This window comes from Thermobia domestica, chromosome 12 (genome assembly GCF_964235325.1).
Source record: "Thermobia domestica chromosome 12, izTheDome1.hap1.1, whole genome shotgun sequence".
Classification (NCBI taxonomy): Eukaryota; Metazoa; Arthropoda; class Insecta; order Zygentoma; family Lepismatidae; genus Thermobia; species Thermobia domestica.
In genome coordinates this window covers 153,984,243-154,004,120 of record NC_137465.1, presented here as the reverse complement: position 1 = coordinate 154,004,120, position 19,878 = coordinate 153,984,243, and the positions used below count along the sequence as shown (strand labels likewise).

At 36.3% G+C, this 19,878-nt stretch overlaps 1 non-coding gene across 1 annotated transcript; it reads left to right on the top strand.

Moving 5' to 3' along the window:
• The first annotated feature begins 3,142 nt into the window (after positions 1–3,142).
• On the top strand, positions 3,143–3,214 carry TRNAQ-UUG (transfer RNA glutamine (anticodon UUG)). The gene has a single exon. It is a non-coding gene; the product is annotated as a tRNA-Gln (tRNA).
• The last annotated feature ends 16,664 nt before the right edge of the window (positions 3,215–19,878 follow it).

Here is a 19,878-nt window from a genome sequence, read left to right as displayed (position 1 = left end):
ACTAGAAGACTTCATAAGACACCTTAACAAGAAGTTCGCAAACAGATTATTAGAATCAAGTTTCTACAAGGAGAATTTCGATGAAGCTAAGATTACAGACAACTCAGGAACAGTAATCGAAGCTATAACCAACCTCGCAAAAACATATATATAATGTTTTTCAATTAAATTTTAAGTTCTGGGTTTTGCCTGTTTCGCATGTGTATGGACGTTCAATTTGAATAATCTTAAAGAATATGATTCAGAACTACCTAAGATGATAAAGCCGGTCTCTAGTATAAAACCCTATTTGCACAAACCATAACATACCCTAACTCTCAGAACATTCTGTCCGCAATAAGCACATAAACAGAAAATATACACATTGGACAAAGTAGCCGTTTAAAGGTTAGACATCCCTTCTTCCTTTGGAGAAAAAAAAAAAAAAAAAAAAAACAGACTTCGGTCTCTTCATTACAATTCCTGAGGATGAATGCGATGTCTGCATCCGAAACGTCGGCTGTCAATACTTCACCTGGCTGGTAACCCGAGAAAACTTATTAAAATAAAGACTATTCTTTATACCTTTTCAGTATAGAGGAACACAAGCTGCCTCCCACCAAAACCATTCTCTGTGCTCTCCGTTTGCTCCCCAAGAAATTAAATCTGGCGTTGTCGCTGTACCTGGAACTCCAAATTAAAGATTTCATTATCGTTTTTATGAAGAAAGAAGAAATTATCATAATTTCGTTATTAATAATTATAGAGCAAAAATATAACTACTCGTGTCTTTCTGAGAACAGGTAATACCAGAAAATTGTATCACTCCTGTGATTCTCATTTAAGAATTTTGACTGGAATCCAATATGGCTATCTAAGTGCCCTGTCATATTTTCTTCCTTTCCTACATGAATCTACAGGATTTGGTTTATATTTTTTTCCTACAGCGTTTCTATCTTATTTGTACCTTTCTACATTTTGGAGCACTCTGTATAAACGTAATATTGCTGATCACAAGAAGACAATTGTAGATCACAATCTTCATTTTAAAATGTAAGATGAAATTTTGATTCATAGAAAAATGCAAAAAAAAAAAAAAGTTTCAACTTAATTCCTATGGGAAAAGATACTTGGATGCAATGACCGATTGTTCATGCCAAAACTCAAATGCCGATAAGAGGGAAGAATATCTTGAGATAATGGGGTGAAAATGAAAATAAAAAAGGTCTAATTCGGATTTCAATGGACTTACATGTTTCATGCCAGTACATGCCGAAAATTAACTTTTAGATTCAGTCCTTCTGTTTATCCCTTCTTTCAAACCATTATTTCCGATGTGTTCAAACATGCCTGGAGGCCATATTATTCAACGCATACGGAGCCTTTTTTTTTAAAAAAAACTTCAAAGTTTTTGTACGATTCTCCAAGAAAAATTTTATTTTTTTCTTTCTATTTCAAACAAAAGGATTGATACCGGTACTTTCTCAAAAACAACTCTAACTTTTTTTTTTTTTTTTTTTTTTTTTTTTTTGTAATTATATTTTATTACCAACCTCATAATTTGTTGTCACTCACTTCCGTGATAAGAATCCAAAAGGGATGGCTTTTCTTGAGACGTTTCTTTTTTGTTAATTATTTTCTGAAAAATGGATGAGAAAACGTTGGTCATAACTAATAAATTAAATGTTACAGTAACAATCCGACAGCAGTCATTTTCCTTGAAGATCTAGGAGAATCGAGTTTTGACGGTGAAGTTTTTCTATGTATTTTCTCAAAAACGATTCAGGCGATTTTGTCGATGTTTCATAAGTAGATATTTCATTAAATTAAGTTGAGTTGATTTTGAGTTTAACGTCTCTTTCAACAACGAGGCTATATGAGACAGGACCTACTGATTAACGTGGAATCCGAACCACATGAACTTCTACCGGGAACCGAACCGGGGTCTACCACGCCAAAGGCGCATACGCTAACCGTTTAGGCAGGAGGAAGCTCTAACATTTTAAGAATCCTTGAAAAGATCAGCATGGGATAATTTAACCTTAGGGCAATTTTTTCCGGGTTAATTTTATCAGGAACAACTCATGTGATACCAGGAATGTACGCAGAGTGTGGGTCTATACCCCCAAAATTCCTACTTTCCTGTAAATTTAATCTAATTTTAGACGTGATTTGACAAATTTTAATATAGTTTATCCACACATTGAACTTGGACCTCCAAACAGCTTTGAATCCCTTCCCGAAATAAATTACTGCGTATGTACTTGTGTGACACTATTGATGTTTGTTACTGTTAGTATACGTATATGAAAAGGACAAGAGGTAGCTCGTGAAGAAAGTCACACTGGTAAAACATTAATAAGGAAATAAAGGTTATGTATTGTATTAATTGTTGTATACAATAATCGCACATTAAGAATTTTTTCTTTTAGTAAATCGAAAAAATAATAAACTTTAATTTTTTACCGGCGTGACTACCCTCACAATTCGCATCTGCAAAAACAAAGAAAGAAAAAAAGAAAGGAAAGGAAGTCTCAATTGACTACTGTGAGAAGATTTTCACGAGAATAATAAGTTGATCCGGTGTGATTCCGTGCTATATTCTCGGAAGGAGAACAGAATAGTTAGGTATTTCAGAAGGTACTTACTGAAACCTAGCCTAGAAACAGTATATAGACCCTCTCTACCATACTACAGAGCAGTGGCATACGCAAGAGGGATTTTGGGATTTTAACCCCCTTGAGAAAGATTATATGCATATACATACAAGCACATGAAATTATATAAACTTGGAAGCTGGAACCCCTGCCTTAACAAACTTCTGCGTACCTACGTCACTGTTAAATAGTACTATCAGCAAACTAGATGAATATGGAAATAAGAATTAAGTTCCATTTTCATAAAATGAAAAAAATCATTGTTTTTCGTGTGATATAAGGATAAAATGCTTGATTTGCATTATAATCTAATCTATTGTAGAAAGTACCTTTTCAATTATGCACCACTATATCTCTATTAGTACACTGAATTAATGGCAAAATGCCACATTTGGCCTATTTTTAGATTCTGCGACGAAAGTGATAATCACTTTGTTTTGGCATTCTGCCTTATAGGTTGTTTCAGCAGTTATTGTACCGTGAATTCAGTTAAGTTAAAACATGAAGGTTCCATGGTGTAATGGTTAGCACTCTGGACTTTGAATCCAGCGATCCGAGTTCAAATCTCGGTGGAACCTTATGATTTTTTCCTAACTATCCAATTGCTTACACAGAAAAATAGGTCTATGTGGCTAAACTGCCGCAGACGACGGACCCGTATAAAACTCACATGAAGCTATTTCTCAATATTGTATTATACTACTTATTTGTTCTTATTTTAACATACCTTACCTACAATTACCCCTGTTTCATTTCAGGCCTTCACTGTTCATCACAAATATTTCTTCTTTTCATGCTTCCTTTGCTCTGAGACAAGTAAAAATATTTGAAGGAGCGGAAAAATTCTTTATAAATAAATAAATAATAATAATAAAAAAAACTGAAATTTTCAGAATTTGCTCATGCCATATATAATGAAACCTCAAAGGTCCCAAATATATTCCATGTGACAGTGGTGCCCACCCCCCCTTATGTCTATGACGCACCCCCCCCCAATTGTCTATCCGTAGGTGTTCTTCCATGAAAAAATCATCTTTTCGATTAATTTTACCCCCCCTCATCAAACATATTTATATAGATTTTAACCCCCCCCCAAATATTTCAATGACGCAGTTTGCGTCATAGCCCCCCCTTGTGGGCACCCCTGCATGTGAGCTTAATCCTCAAAATGGCGGTCAAAGGTGACTGTTATCCCATGCAGGGATTTATTTGTAGCCAGGGAAGCCTGGGAATTTCCCCCCTTCTAAGTCTTGACTTCCCTGTCTCTAAGTTTAATTCAGTCTTCCCAGCCTGGAAAGATATTTTCCCCCTTTCATATGCTACATAATCTGTTTTAAAGTACAATAATTCAACTTCATGTTTTAGTAGCAATTCTTTATAAATATTCCCCCCTTCTACAAAATCCACAAATAAACCACTGATCCCATGCATGCTTGGTTTTCAGTTTCAGCATGTACCTGGCAAACCAATAAGAAGACATCATTTTACTATGAAGAAACTGTATTAGTATTTAATCTAGTATATTATACATTTAAATAAAATCACACCCAAAACGGTTATTCGTGAGCATGGTTAACAATTTCGACATTTCAGAAAGGCATTCTGTAGCACTTTGCGCTCAAGTTCCTAAACCATTAGGAAATTGTGAAAACATGTTCATACATTTTTGATTGTTTCCTAAGCTGCATTTTTAAAACATCATCAAAATCAGATCATAATTTTTCGAGATATTTATTCCGTTGTGAGCCTAGCTGTTAGTGGTGATTAAGAAAAGCACTATTCAGTGGCGTCTCCTGACGTGGATGTTCGGGTGTTGGCAAGAAAGGAAAAATATATTAACCCTCCCAGGCATAGGCGAAACTAGAGGGAGGACCCCCTCTCCCCAGGAGCAAAGATGGGCCCATCCACATTTACTTTACTGATCGAAAATAATGTGATAAATTTACATCAATTTACGCGTAACTATTTTAGTGGCATTTGTATTCGACATACGAATATTTAATAGTGACTATACTTTGCCCACCCATCGATTTCTTGAATATAATCTATGCCTGGAATATCTCGCAATTTGCGGAAGTAAAGAACCATGACCGTCCCTCCATAATACGTCAACCTATAAATAGCGATTTTCTTCTAACAATTTAGTCTGCAAATTACAAAGATGAATCAAAGAGGATGTTATTACGAAGAAATAATTTAATTATAACAATTATATAAGTAAATTTTGAAGTTTTTATTTCAATTCCAAGTATCTAAAACATGAGATTATAGGTTAAAAAAATAAAAGGTTCATTTAAACAACATGGGGAATTTCTTCATCCTTCCTTTAGACCCCTAAAAATTAAAAATATTCACTTTTGGCAATTTTCTTGTGAGTCAGCACTGGAAACCCATAATCATGCCGCATTTCAACTTTCCACATCAACCGGAAGTACTCCTTTAATTTATGCCAGTTCATGTAGTGTTATATAGTCTATAGGTAGGATATAACCTCAAAAATATGAAACTAAAAATCGGAATCAAGCAATTATTTACTTACAATTACTTGAATTCCAGCTCGGCTCGTCTTTCTTTGCGTAGAAACCTCTGGATTACTGTTTTAGAAACAGTAATAGGGCCCGAAACCGTAAGTCTTGAGGATTAAAACTAGGAAGAATTAGTATAGGGAATGAAAAAGACAGACTGAAAAACCGTTCTGCAGCTTAACGTCCAGGCATTAAAAAAAAAAAAAAAAAAAAAAAAAAAAAAACTATTGACTCTGCGAACGCAACATTATTGGATCGAGAGAAAAATTATTATATTTCTTTTCACCGTATTCCTTACATGTATTTTAGCAAGAAGTCGATTGCACTGTTAACTTATGAATTGAACGATATGTTTAACAATAAAAAAGTGCGTAGATCATACCCCATTCCCCACAAAAAAAAGAATTCCGTATTGCTATAAAATATCTGCACATCCACTGATAAATCTACAGACTTGGAAACACTTGAGAGAAGCAGAAAACTCAAGACGTTAAGTTCCTAAACAACGTCTTGGATTACAGAAGCAGGAGGTGAGAAACACGAAGCGCATGCGCAATATGAGTCTTCTAAAGCAGTGAAAATTCAACCAAAGCGTTGCCAACGACTTACTCGCAGAGGTGCCTCCTCGAAACATGACGGGATCGCACGGTATTGCTCGGTTCTTTTGCACTTCAACAGTTGAATCTGCCTCGTTGAAAATAATAATAATAAAAAAATCCATAGTTCTGACTATCCGTTTAATTAAATTAAAATACTCTTTTCTTCATTTTTCGTTGGGCGTTAACACACGACTTGCACACCCAGAGAAGACGCTAGTACTAATGGTAAATATATTTTTTATATTTAGATCGTCTGATATTTGCTAGATGGTAGGAAATGTGAACACCCAATTTTAACAATGATCATCAAAATCACATTTTTACTTTGAAACATTTCATTTGTGAAGTACGTGCATGAATATTAACAAAGCTAAACATGTCAGAATTCTGAAATATTTTAAAACCGCATGCATATTGTTGAATAAAATCCTTTGAAACAAAACAGAATCAAAGGTGATAGGTAAAACGATTAATCGCTATCCTCCTCATCAAATTCCTCAACCGGTTGTGAGTTTGTGCAAAAAATTCTCTCATAGCAGGGGCGAATCGCCCCGATCGCCCCCTCAGAAAAGGAAACTATATATATATATATATATATATATATATATATATATATATATATATATATATATATATATATATATATATATATATATATATATATATATATATATATATAATCCATCCCAGAGTTTGGAGCCCTTAAAAATAGCATTATGACAACCCGACGCCCCCACCCCCAGAAATCGGTCCTGGATTCGCCCCTGTCTCACAAAAGAATCAAAACTGGGAACAATTAAGGTTTGCACGCTCACTTTCACAGGTTTCAACATCATTATCTTTGCGAGGTGTTATTTTGCACTGGCAGGCAATCGAATTAAGTACTTCATGAGGAACTGGTGGAAGACATGTTGCAATAGGAGAGAGTCTGTCTTCTTTGACACCATCTCCATTCAACTGAGTTTATGTTGTTTCTCAACCACTGTTACAGTTGCAGATAAACTTAAAGGGAATGTTGAGAAGCTACCGCTCTGGTTGGTGGTAAATTTTCTAGTTGAAAATTAGAAAAAAACTTTCTCTCAACTTCTCTGTTGTACAGCCATGCCCAAAATGATTGTCGCATATCTATAATTGTCTTCTTGTAAGAATATAATTTGATAATGATTTTGCAGGGTATATTTAATACTGATAGTATGTGTATAATCGGGAAATGTATATTTGTGGTAAATTTCATAGGAAAAGAATTATACATACGAAAATTAGAACGAGTAAAACAAAATGTTGCTAAATAGACAAGAAAGTGTTATTTTCGTTTTATTGTTCTTATTTACTGCTCTTTTGATATGAAATTTTCTACATACATATCTTTTCCGATTATACACACACTAACATCATAAGAAATACCTGGCGAATTCGTTATCAAATTATATTTCTACAACATATTTATAGACATGCGACAATAATTTTGGAAATAATTATTGAGTGTACATGTTATATCCGAGAGTGTCTAGTGAGGATGTTTTACCATCTCCACAAAGGCGTAGCAAGAAAAAGTTTTCCAATTTCAGTAACACTATGTGGTGTAAAGTTGATTTCATTAAAGGCTAAAATAGAAGATCGGTACGCATTATCCTTTTGAAGTGGTTTAAAGGTTGCTTTCTGTCCTTTTCTGAAGATCGCTGATGTGGTGTCACACCCAGTGGGCAAATGAAGAAAAAGGAAACAATCTTTCAGTGGTCCAAAAGTATTTTGTATTTTGCCAATGGTGCATTTTTCTTCAATGTTGCGCATTTTCGGTTTTACAAAAAACAATGACGTTCTAGGGTAGGGGCGATTAAAATGGCTAGCAAGTCTGAATCTGTTCCTACAACTGCAACAGAACTATGATTTCGGCTCAAAGCTATTGCCGTTTTGCAAATTAATGTATCAGCATCTCCATCTGCTTGATACCCTGTTATTCTCTTACTAAAATATGACTTTAGCGTGTTAATCAGTCGTGCCTTACTCTCAGAGTTCAGTAATCACTGAGATTGACCTGTTGTTTCTGCCATGTTTTCGTGATAGGCGATGGTTAAAAGCACTGCTGAACAAGACTGAACTTATTTAATATAAAAACACATTTACACGTGACGTTTCGATCTTCTAGCCCAGATCCTCATCACGAGTGTACGTCTGATGAGGATATTGGCTAGAAGATATATATAAACACAATTTATATTTCCCTTGTAAGTAATATATAATATAAATTGTGCTTTTCACACCATCTAGCTAGAGATTTCTGATAGCTCTTATAAACAACGACGTTATAAACCAGTGGAGTCCTCGCGAAGCGAGGGTTTGTATGGAATCATAGGCGGCGCCCACAGTGGGTACAGTGGGTGAGGCTGCACCCACATTAACTTTGAGTTTCAAATTTCCTTCAATAATCCTTTCTATTTTGTATATTTCTTGTTTCCTGTGTTTGGATATATTTGAGTGACTTCTTAAGTCTCTCATAAGTTACTTGATATCATACTGTGTTTTTCTAGTTTTTTTTAAAGTATAATTTAGTGATTATTTTTGAGATCTTAAGGCTCAATAGTTCAGAGCGTTCTGGCAACATTGTTAGGGCGTGTTGTTACATCCTAGCCTGCACCCACATTACCAAAATCCTGACGCCGCCTATGTAGAGGATAGTTGAGAGATAGAGAGGAGTAGGTGCCGGAGGAAAGACTTTGCACACATAACTTTATTGGTAAAGACGAATGTACGAGACGTGATGTTTACGTTACGAAACATAGCTGAGCGAGTGTCAGCAAGCGAAGGCGGTTAGAAGCCCCTCAGGACTCGTTTTGTTCCACCTTGACCCCCATGATAATACGTTACACTCGGGTGGCGCAACCTCGATGTAAATCTAACCTCACTTGCTTCCTAGTGACCAACTTAAAACAGTTGGCTAGGGTAGGGCATGAAAAAATGCCAATTTGTCGCCATTTATCCAACAATTTTGACCTTGCACTTCTATCGCAATTGTAGTTTTTTCTGAGAAACTACGTTGGCAATTATATTGGTTGGCAAATGCCCGGAAAAGTGACCCATTGCACAGTAGGACCAACGTTTAGGAGTTGGTTAGCCTACAATTTCCCAATGCTGGGCTTACTATCTGTGCCCGTAGGATATTATTTGGTTGTCAGAACAAATAACTGAGTATAAATGTATACAATTATAAAAGTTTCTAAAAAAATGTTCTATGTTAGTGAACATTTAATTTTGTGTAGATTTTCATTTTGGTACACCCATATCCAAAATTTGTGTTGCGTGCTTTTAGAAATTACAAAAATAGAAATAACTTTTGTTTCTCATGGAAGACAATTTCAAACGTCTTCTTGGAAATGTTCTGTTATAACTTCAAGAAGAAATCTCCAAAATTGGCATCCCCAAATTCCAAGTTCCTTTCTTATAAATTAACAAACGCGCTGCGAAATTTGCATGGAGGGAAGAAACTTTATTCTTCATTAGGAACAAACTCTCATAATGTTAGCTATTATACATATCACAGTCAGACCCGTATCCAGGGAGGTTTAGGGGGCCCCCCTAAAGTTTTGCTGGAATCCCTTAACATTTTCACGGTAGGCTCAAATGAACTACAATATGGTGATGAACTATAATATGGTTGGATCGGCCCTCTAACTTCAGCCGGGACCCCCCCCTACATTTTTGGGCTGGCAGTCCCAATATGCGTAGGTATGAAACATTTTACAGGTAAAAAACGACTAAATACGAATAAGTCACAAAATACCTGAAACGATCAGACATTTTATGTTAGTGATTTCCTTATGTAGGGGAGAGTTGCATAAGTTGGGACGGCTCATAAAATGGGACGTTAGCCATACTGCTTTACCAAGCCCGTTGCATGACGCGCATAGAGTATTAGTGTGAGTAGTAGAGAAATGATCGATCTGGAACACACTAGAACAATCCAGATACCGCCTGAACCGAAGTACTCGATAGTCCACTGTCGCATGATACGCCATGACCCACGTACCGTCCAACCATGGAAAATCGAACACCCCGAAAACTCGTTCTCTTTTATAACACATTTTCTAACCCCTATGTAACATAGCAAAAATTACATAAGACTATGTAACATAGCAGAAAGGCTACTAACATAATAGAGGTGTACCTGTTCTCTTTTATAACCTCTATATAACATAGCAGAAATTACATAAGACAATGAACACAGAGACTACGAACATCTATTTTCGCAAACCCAAAATAGGAAAGGCTACGACCACCTTTTAAACCCTCCTCAGTTAAATGTACCTCACCTCAGTTAAATGTTAAAACATCTTCCCCATGCTTAACTTCTTATCGACATTTAAAAGAATCATTCAGCATTTGGCATCAATAGCCACACTACATCACGGGAGACCCCATTAAAAAACTCGAACGGAAAAAGACTCATTAAATATCTCGCCACGAGCCCCTGGCTCTCAACCAAAATAGACGGACCCACCAGGTTGGGTAGGGAGCCGGAGAAAAAGACACAAAGCCGGACGAAATCCTAGCCTCATCTATAATGTACACAAAGATCAAATGCGAAAAACCAGACTTCGCTACAGGATCTGACCTCGCAATTATATCCTTTACAATTGCAGAAAAACATACGAAGAACACAAGAACAAGATAGTCCACCAACTTCACAAAACTGACTCTGAAGCATACAGAGCCACCATAGACGACATGATAAGTGATATCTAAAACCCGGAATTAATGGCAAAATGGCATAAGTGCCATTATTGCAATTTTTATATTTTCAGGAAAAGTACAATTTCACAATTTAGAGGCAATTTGTTGCCATTGTCAGGTTTTCTCTTCCACTACTTTTTATTTACTAATGAATGACAGCATACCACAGATCTGAATCGCTTTTATCTGGTCAATCGATCTAGGTAACTGATAATAACTGGTCTACTCCCGTTGGAATGTGACAAGTGGAGGGACGGGGATGCTAGTGCGTATTCAGTTCTTGGAAATTTGAAGCAATGTTCGGTTCTTGGAATGACAAACGAAGATGCTTACTTTCAACAAATAGCCAGGTGGGCAGTTATTGTGAATCTTAGGCGTGCGTGATACAGAACTGGTATTTATGTGGTTTCAGTATTTTAAGATGCTGAAAGTTGGCCTTTCTAGGCAACAGAAGTTGGAAAAATTTGTGAGTGAGTTCGGGCGTACTGTGTTTTCAACAGACGGTTCTGTAATGTTTTGTAAGTTATGTGAAACTGTGGTTTCCGCTGAAAAGTGTTATTTTGTAACACCATATAAGCACTGCAAAACACAATTCTGCAAAGACATGGAAATCAGCTGGTGAAAAGGTTCAAAATCTTCTTGCAACAGTCACGAATCCCGCTTCGCGCACTCAGTTTTGCGAATGATCTGTGTGAAGCTCTAATTAACGCGGACATTCTTTCATGGAAGTTAGAAAATGTTTCCTTTAGACACCTTCTCGAGAAAGACAAAACAAAAAGTTTCAAGTGAATCATCTTTTAGAAAGGCTTACGTTGATAGCGCGTACAGCAGAAGTATTGACGATATCCGTAAAAGTGTTGCTGACAAAAATATATGGATTTCAATTGATGAAACTTGCGATATTCTAGGACGCTCCATTGCTAACGTTGTAATTGGAAATTTGGGAGGGGAAGAAATCACACAAACATTTTTGATTTCATGAGAAGTTCTGGAAATAGTAAATGGCACAGAATTGCACAGGTTTTTACAAAATCGCAGAGTATTCTGTGGCCAGAATGTGTAAAATACGAAAGGTCCTTCTTTTTGTCAAAGACGGAGCTGCTGCATACATGAAAAGTGCAGCAAAAGCCCTTAAGGTTCTATTCCCACGTATGCTGCATGCCATCTGTCTAGCACACGCGCTACATAGAATTGCAGAGGAAGTTCGTCCTCATTTTCCTGACGTTAACCTTCTTGTGTCAAATGTGGAAAAGGTATTTCTGAAAGCTCCCTCGCGAACAAGTGCGTTTCGCGAATTAACCCCTGAACTTCCACTTCCACCACAGTCTGTCTTAACCAGATGGGGTACATGGATTACAGCTGTTCTCTATTATGCTAACAACTTTGAACCAATCAAAAGAATCATTGATACTTTTGATGAGGATGATGCGTCTTCAATTAAGATTGCTCAAAGTTTGCTTAAGGAGAATTCCTTGAAAAAGGACTTACTCTTCATTGCAACACATTTTGCAAAGTTACCACATGCTATTGCCAAGCTTGAAGAAAAAAAGAACAGACTCTCGCTAGTTCTCTGAAAATCTTCAATGATACTCTCAACGACCTGAGTGTTGTACCTGGTGACAAGGGCGAGTACATTCGGCGTAAGTGTGATAGTGTTGTAAGTGCTAATCCAAATTTGGAAAAATTGAAGGACATCGCTAGTGTTATGGAAGGTGATGCTGATACAACTGTTGACAGTGACATGGATCCTTCCCAAATTACATGTTTGAAGTATGTTCAAGTGACATCTGTAGATGTGGAAAGATCATTTTCACATCTAAAGCGAATTCTTTCTGACAGGAGACAAAGTCTTTCCTTTGAAAATCTTAAAAAGATGTTAATAATTTCAGAGAACAAAAATATGAAAAACCTTTCGTAAGTGAAAATAAACTGCTAGTGTAGTGTAAAATGACTTTACTTTAGTATTTCTTGTGCTTTGAATGTTTGTGCTAATGTAGCCGCGTGTGAATAAAATGTGATAGTGTTTTTAAGTTATTGTTTCATTGTTATTACTGAAGAATGGTGAATGAATTGTTAGATGTCGTCCCTTCACGGGTTGCGCAAGGTTCCAGAATTTTAAGTGGTAAATACAAAGTGCAAAATGAAATATTTTACTCGATTAGTAAATGAATTATAGCCTATTATAGCTTTTACATATTTTAGTATCTATTTTTCCCCAAAAGTTCGTGATTGCTTGTTTATTTTATTTTGCCATTTTACCTGCCATTTTTGAGTGTTTATTTTGCAATTTTGCGAGCCATTTTCGGGCTTTTATTTCGCCATTAATTCCGGGCTTTAGTGATATCATCATAACAAATGAACCGGAAACAACAGAGGACGCTAAAAAGAAAATAACTGAAGCCATCCAAACTACACATATTTACTACTAAAATCGACAGAAACGAAGACAGACTTCCAATCAGTATCATTCAGAAAATAAAAGAAAAAAGAAAGCTACACAGAATATACAAAAAGCAACCAAATTAACACACTAACTACTCAATTATCAAGCTACGAAAAGAAATAAAAGATGAAATAACCCGACACAAGGATCTCAAACTGAACACACTTTGCGCAAAACTGCAAGAATACAATCAAAGAAACCCAGACAAATTCTGGAAGACTCAAAAGGAAATACTAAGGTAAACCTCAACTAATATTACCGCATAAAATTGATAACATCGTGGCACCCACAGAGGCAGACAAATTACAGCTATTCGAAAATATCATGACCAAAAGTCTGCAAAAGTGCAAGACTTTACAGAAGAACAAAGGGAAATAGAAGAAAACACAAGAAAGGTGAAAAATATAATTAACTACCACCAAAATCTCGTTGATGCAGACAGGAAAGATATCCACCCAGGCGACCACGATATCTTACTCAAAGAAATAACTTCGTAACAATTAGAAACAACCATCAAAAAGAAAAGATGCACGGACCCTGGCCTAGACACTATAACAGCGATACACATTAAAAGAGCCTCACAACTTCTCCTACAAAAATAAACATGGATATATTTCTTCCTAGAAGACAGAGAAACGAGAATTAAATTCAACGACTCGCTCTCCAACCCAATATGCATCCTACGAGGGGTACCACAAGGTTCCACACTAGCCCCCTACTATAATTTATATACGTGAACGATACCTAACAGACTAAACAAACCAAACTTGCTCTATTCGTAGACGATACTGCATATTGGGTATCGTCACGCATCAACGACATAATAAAGCAACTTGAAAACCAAGTTAGAGAATTCGCAGACTGGTGCAAAAAATGATACCTGGAAATGAATACCAATAAGACACAATTTTCACTAATCCCACTTCTAAAATGACACGTAGCAGTCTACACAGGACTGTCAAGATAGACAACACGTTCATCAAACCAAAAAGATAAGCTACCTATCTTGGAGTCACACTCGATTACAGACTCAAAACAGCACATTAAAACCCTCGAGGAAACAACAATCAAAATAATAAATTATCTCAAACTGATAAACTAGAAATCCAAACACAGGAACAAACATTAGAACAAAAATATACAAAACCATCATGAAAGCCAACATGGTCTACGGATCACCACTAGGGTTGCCAACTTTGGAAAATAAAACAACCGGCTCTCTCTCAAAATTCCCTAAGGCAATATTTTGGACATTTTTTTGTAATAAATATATATATTTTTAATAATTTTTCGTTATTTTATTCTAAATTTCACAACGAAATTAACATCGGGAAAAGAATAGGCTACATAAATGTATCATTCATATTTACAAGCAATTTCCCACCTACAGAAACAACGTTGTCATAAATTCTGCTTATCGACGCTGGAGTAACTTGTGCCAAACAAAGAGCTTCTGAAGAAGCGCTTTGTACTTTGAAGTCAAAACTGAAGGGAAGACGCGTGACCGTAGGTGAAAGGGAGGTAATCATAGGCACAGCACTATATTTTATATTACTAAAGAAGGAGAAGGGTGTGAAGTATCTCTGTTCCGACCCGTCCATGGGAAGGAAATGTACTATCGTGAACAAAAATACATTAGCTCCTGTGTTCTGCATATCTTTAGTACATTTACTAATAAGTTTAAAGATACGTTATGCTATAAATGGGAAACTGAAATCGGCATTGACCATTTTATTGTATTTACCAGTAACTGCTACTTCTTTAAAATTACCGAAACAGATGAACAAAAGTATATTAATCTTTACGTGACAATTTTGGATTTGGCAAATGAAATGCATTCTTTAAACTCATACTTCAACTACAGGAAATTGCTACACGCAATAAACGTATAAAATTCTTTACAAGTAATTTCAAATTTTCCCTGATACAGTCCAATATTATCTCTAAAATTATCTAAACAGATGAACAAAATATATTAATCGTTGACAGACTTTTTAAATTTATATTCCCACTAGATGCAATTGCTTCGAACTAGATACAAATTTGAAAACAACTGGTCATCTAGGGGTTGGTAAGAAGTTTGTACCGGTCACCGGCTTTAATCAAAATAACAGCAATATTTTCGGCCAGACCGGTCAAAAACCGGCCAGTTGGCACTCTTCAACAACCAGCACACAACAGAGTTACAAAAATCGAAAAGTTTTGGCTTAAGCTAACCAACAGAGAGGGAACCTCTAAGGAAGAGCTCTATCAGAAGTACAATCTAACGCCATTGAACGAGCTCGTCAAGAACCTGAACACCAAGTTTACTAGCAGGATGATCAACTCAAAGTTCTTCAAGGACCACTATGAAGATATTCAACGTGTCAATATCCTTAGTAATGTAGTGGAAACACTATGTAACTTAGCAATACACTTAAAAAAATATACTTACACACAGTTTCTCACTAAATCCGAAAGGGAACACTAAGTAACTCAGCCATAAAAAAGAATAAACTATTTAAACACAATTTTTCTCTAAATTTCAAAGTTTACAACTTGGCAAATTTTGAAACGGATTCTTGACGATACATGCACACATAAAAAAAATTCTAGCAAAAACTTCGTAAATAAATAAATAAATAATCCATTCTGACACCTAGACAAATTAAACTAACACATAATAAGACACACTCTGGACAAAGTAGCCAACGGCTCGACGTCCTCCTTCCCTTACAAGGGGAAGAACTGACTTGACTTTTCGGTCTCTCATTTTACTCTGAAGATGAGAACGTTTTCGGTTCTCGAAACGTTGGACGGCACAGAATTTACTTGAGTGATTGCCCGAGAACTAGTATATACATGTTTAATTATTTTAGATGAAAAATCCAAATACCAAATGTCATATCTCTAACCACAAATATAAAAACCGATTAAATACATATTTAATTATTTCAGATGAAGGGTACAAATACTAAATTTCATGTCTCTAACATTAAGGAATTCCGAGATAAGGCCATTTCATTATAATAATTGCAATCCTCATTTTCATTTTTCACTCCTTTTCATCTCCTTCCAGTTCAAATATCAAAAGTGCAGAAACACTTATCTAATTATTTTAAATAAGAAATCTAAACACCACATTTCATGTCTCTACCCATAAGAGATTCCCAGATATTGGTATCTTATTATTAAATTCCGGATTTGTATGTAAATATATATATATATATATTTTTCAAACACGTACAAGCCCAAAATTAAGTTTATTATCCCAATTAAGAGTTTGCAAGTGTAAATTACAAATTTTATTCACATAAAAATACATATTTTCTGAAAAAAGTTATGTAAATAAATATTTTGGACATTTTTGTAATAAATATATATTTTTAATAATTTTCCGTTATATTATTCTAAATTTCACAACGAAATTAACATAGGGAAAAGAATAGAATTAACATAAATCTATCTATCGTATTTACAATTCCCACCTGCAGAAACAACGTTGTCATAAATTCTGCTTATCGGCGCTGGGGTAACTTGTGCTAAACAAAGAGCTTCGAAGGAAGCGCTTTGTACTTTGAAGTCAAAACTGAAGAGAGGACGCGTAACCGTGGGTGAAAGGGAGGTAATCATAGGCGCAGCGCTATATTTTATATTACTAAAGAAGGAGAAGGGTTTCGTTGCAGTGCGTTATCATTGCCTTCACCACCACAAGATTTGTCAGTCGTTGTGATGCTTGGGCTTCCAATCCAGCTTCAAAATCTCATTCTAATTGTCGCTCTTTTACCAGCAGCTTTTTGGTATTAAACGTCTTTTTCCTTCCTAACATTATCGCATTTCAGTCTCATTTGACGACAGTGCCTTACATACAGAACCAAGTTGTGGAACTCTTGTTAATTGAGTCATTGTCGTATAGTGGTAAAGTTCATATTTTTGGATCTGCGAATCAACGATCAAGTGAAATCCAGTGAGCGTGAACGTTTAGAAAACTACGTACTGGAATTTAAGAAAAATACCGACGACGGTAATATCTTACTTTGTCAACCGTGCTTGAAACATGTAAGTGCAGATCAATGTTCCCAGGTAGTGCAACAATTGTCAGGTAATAAACATATCGCTGCTGTGTCACGTGTTTCATGGTGACAAGCTCTCATCAGAGAACCTACTGCACCCTCATCTTCCAGCGTCACAACAAACACACTGCTATTTAAGAGTGTTCATTTCTGCGTGTTTAAGAGCGACATACCGCTGTATAAGGTAAACAATCCCGAGCTCCGAAATTTTCTTACCAAATATACGAACTTAAGTCCAAACTACGGAAAAACTATCTACGTAAGTACTATGAAGAAACATTAACACATTAAGTCCGTATGTGAAAAAAATAGGCGAGCATTGATGAAACTAGTGATTCTGTTAGTGTTGGAAAATTGGGAAGTGTTATTGCAGATGTACTGAAAAATGATTAAATAATTTCCAAACATTCCTTGCTACTATCTATATCACTTTCTGTTACGAATCAAGTGACAATTGCAGGCTGTTCAATGAATCTTTGATTTTGTGGCCGAATGTTGCGAAATATGACAATGTTTTGCTGTTTCTGACTGATGGTGCTCCTTATATGAGGAAAGCTGGTGAAGCTCTTTCTGTATGCTACCCTAATATGATTCAAATGATATGTGTCGTACACGCCCTACATCGACTGTGTGAAAAACTCCGAACCCTTTATCCTAAAGTGGATAAGTTAGTATCAAATGGGAAAACATTTTCGTAAAACTGCAGACTAGAATTGAGCTTTTCAAAGAAACAAATCCGATCTTACACTTCCTCCAATACCCGTAACCACGCGGTGAGGTACCTTAATGCAGTACTATATTATGCGGAGAATTTTGAAGCATTTGTACTTCTGTATCTGTAGTAACTAAACCAAACAGATCCATTGAAATTGTTTAAAATTTAGTAAGTGACAGTGGCTTGAAATGTGACTTAGCTTTCATATCTGCCAATTTGGGTTTCTTGACTCACTCTATAAAGAAACTAGAAACTATGAAGGATTTATTGAATACTTTGGTTAAAGTAGTGCGTTGAAAGAAAGCTGAATGTTCTTTCTGCTTCGAAAACTGAAGTTGCAAGAAAAAAAATAAGGATTTGTTTGAGAAAAACATTGGCTTTATGTAAAATACCTATAAAAATCTATACATTATGTGTAAAATATCTAAAGTATTGGAAGGCCAAAACACAAGTGAAGTTGATGATGTGAATATTCATAATATGCCACTTCTCAAACACACGAGATTAACATCGTGTAATGTAGAACGTTCCTTTTCTCAATATAAGGCGTTATTCCGTGACAATAGACATAGTCTTACGATGAACAATTTGGAAAAGACGTTAATTATTCACTGCAATGTCCATGGAATTTCGACGTCTGATGAATATAAGCTATTGGTGAGTACCAATATTTATTTTTCTTATGTTGGACGTTTTCCCACACTTTTCCTTGTTATTTTTGTTAAATATTTTTGAATTTTCATTAAATATCTTTTTCATTTTTTAACATATAAAAATAAATATTTTAGTTTTTTAGCACATAAAAATCCGGGCCCTACTTATTATAATAATTTCATTCTCATTCTTTTTTCATTCCACCTTTTTCCTTCTTCTTTAGGACAAATATCTAAATCGCTTAAACACAAGTTTAATTTCAAATCGAAAGCCCTAACAACAAATTTTATATCTCTAACGCTAAGGGATCCCAAGATATGGCCATCTTATTATAATAATTGTAATACCACTTCTTTTCTCCTACGCACACCATTTTCTTTCCTTCTTGGTCAATTAAAAAAACGCGGAAATACTTGGCTTCCCCTTTTAAATGAGAAGCCCATTTGCTAAATTTTATGCCTCTAGCCTTTAGGAATTCGGAGATATGGACATTTTAATATATTTGCCAACCCCATTTCCCTTCTTCCTCGTCGAATTTCCAAAAATCCTTCCTTAGTACTATCGTACGTCATTGACCCTATGTAATGTGTAAAGGACATCTCCAGGGACTCCCTACTTTCTTCACCGGTGAGTACCAAGGTTAATATGGGTATGTAGAGAACCGGTAGGCTCTGTAGGTCACGAATGCGTTAATTTCAGTGTCGCAAAGTGAGGTGTGTGTCGCAAAGTGAGAGGCTTCCAGTGGAGGAGATCTTTGTGTCTATCCTCATCTCCTGACTCTGCTGCGTAATTCTATATCACACACTATCAACGAAACCACAGAAATCCAGCAGGATCCTTACAAGAAGTGACATGAACCAGCCCAGAAGCACTTATTGTTTACATGTGGGGACGCGTATCTCCGGTAACCGACAGGTCCCTCGAGCAATATGGGTATCGGGAGAAAGTGTAGACACGTTAGTTTCGAATATGCAAATTGCAAGGTCACATTTGAAGTTGTTCTAGTGTCAGGGCCCAAACCCGTCCGAAACTGCTGATCGCTCTCTGATATTTCGACCCATGCGCCAGCTGAGCTTGGTTTGTGTGTGTCTGTGTGTTTGTGTCAGGGAACAAATTGAACTGTGCCTCCCCCATAACGCACTCCTAGCTACGGGCCTACTGGATATCAGAACTAAGCCCAAGAATGGGTTCCAACTGGAACCAAATCAAGCTCAGCTGACGCTTGGGTCGAAATAGAAGAGCTATCAACAGTGTCTGACCGTTTTGAGCTCTGACACTGGAACTACTTCAAATGCAACATCGAGGTTTACATAGTTGGAAACTAGCGTGTCTGCCCTTTCTCCTCATACCAATATTACCCGAGGGGCCCGCCGGTCACCGCAGATACGCGTCCCCACAAGTGAACAATCAGTGCTTCTGGATCGGTTCTCGTCACTCTTTGTGAGGACCCTATTGGATCTCTGTAGTTTCATGAGTAGTGTGCGGCCTAGAATTACGCAGCAGAGTTAGGAGATGAGGATAGATGC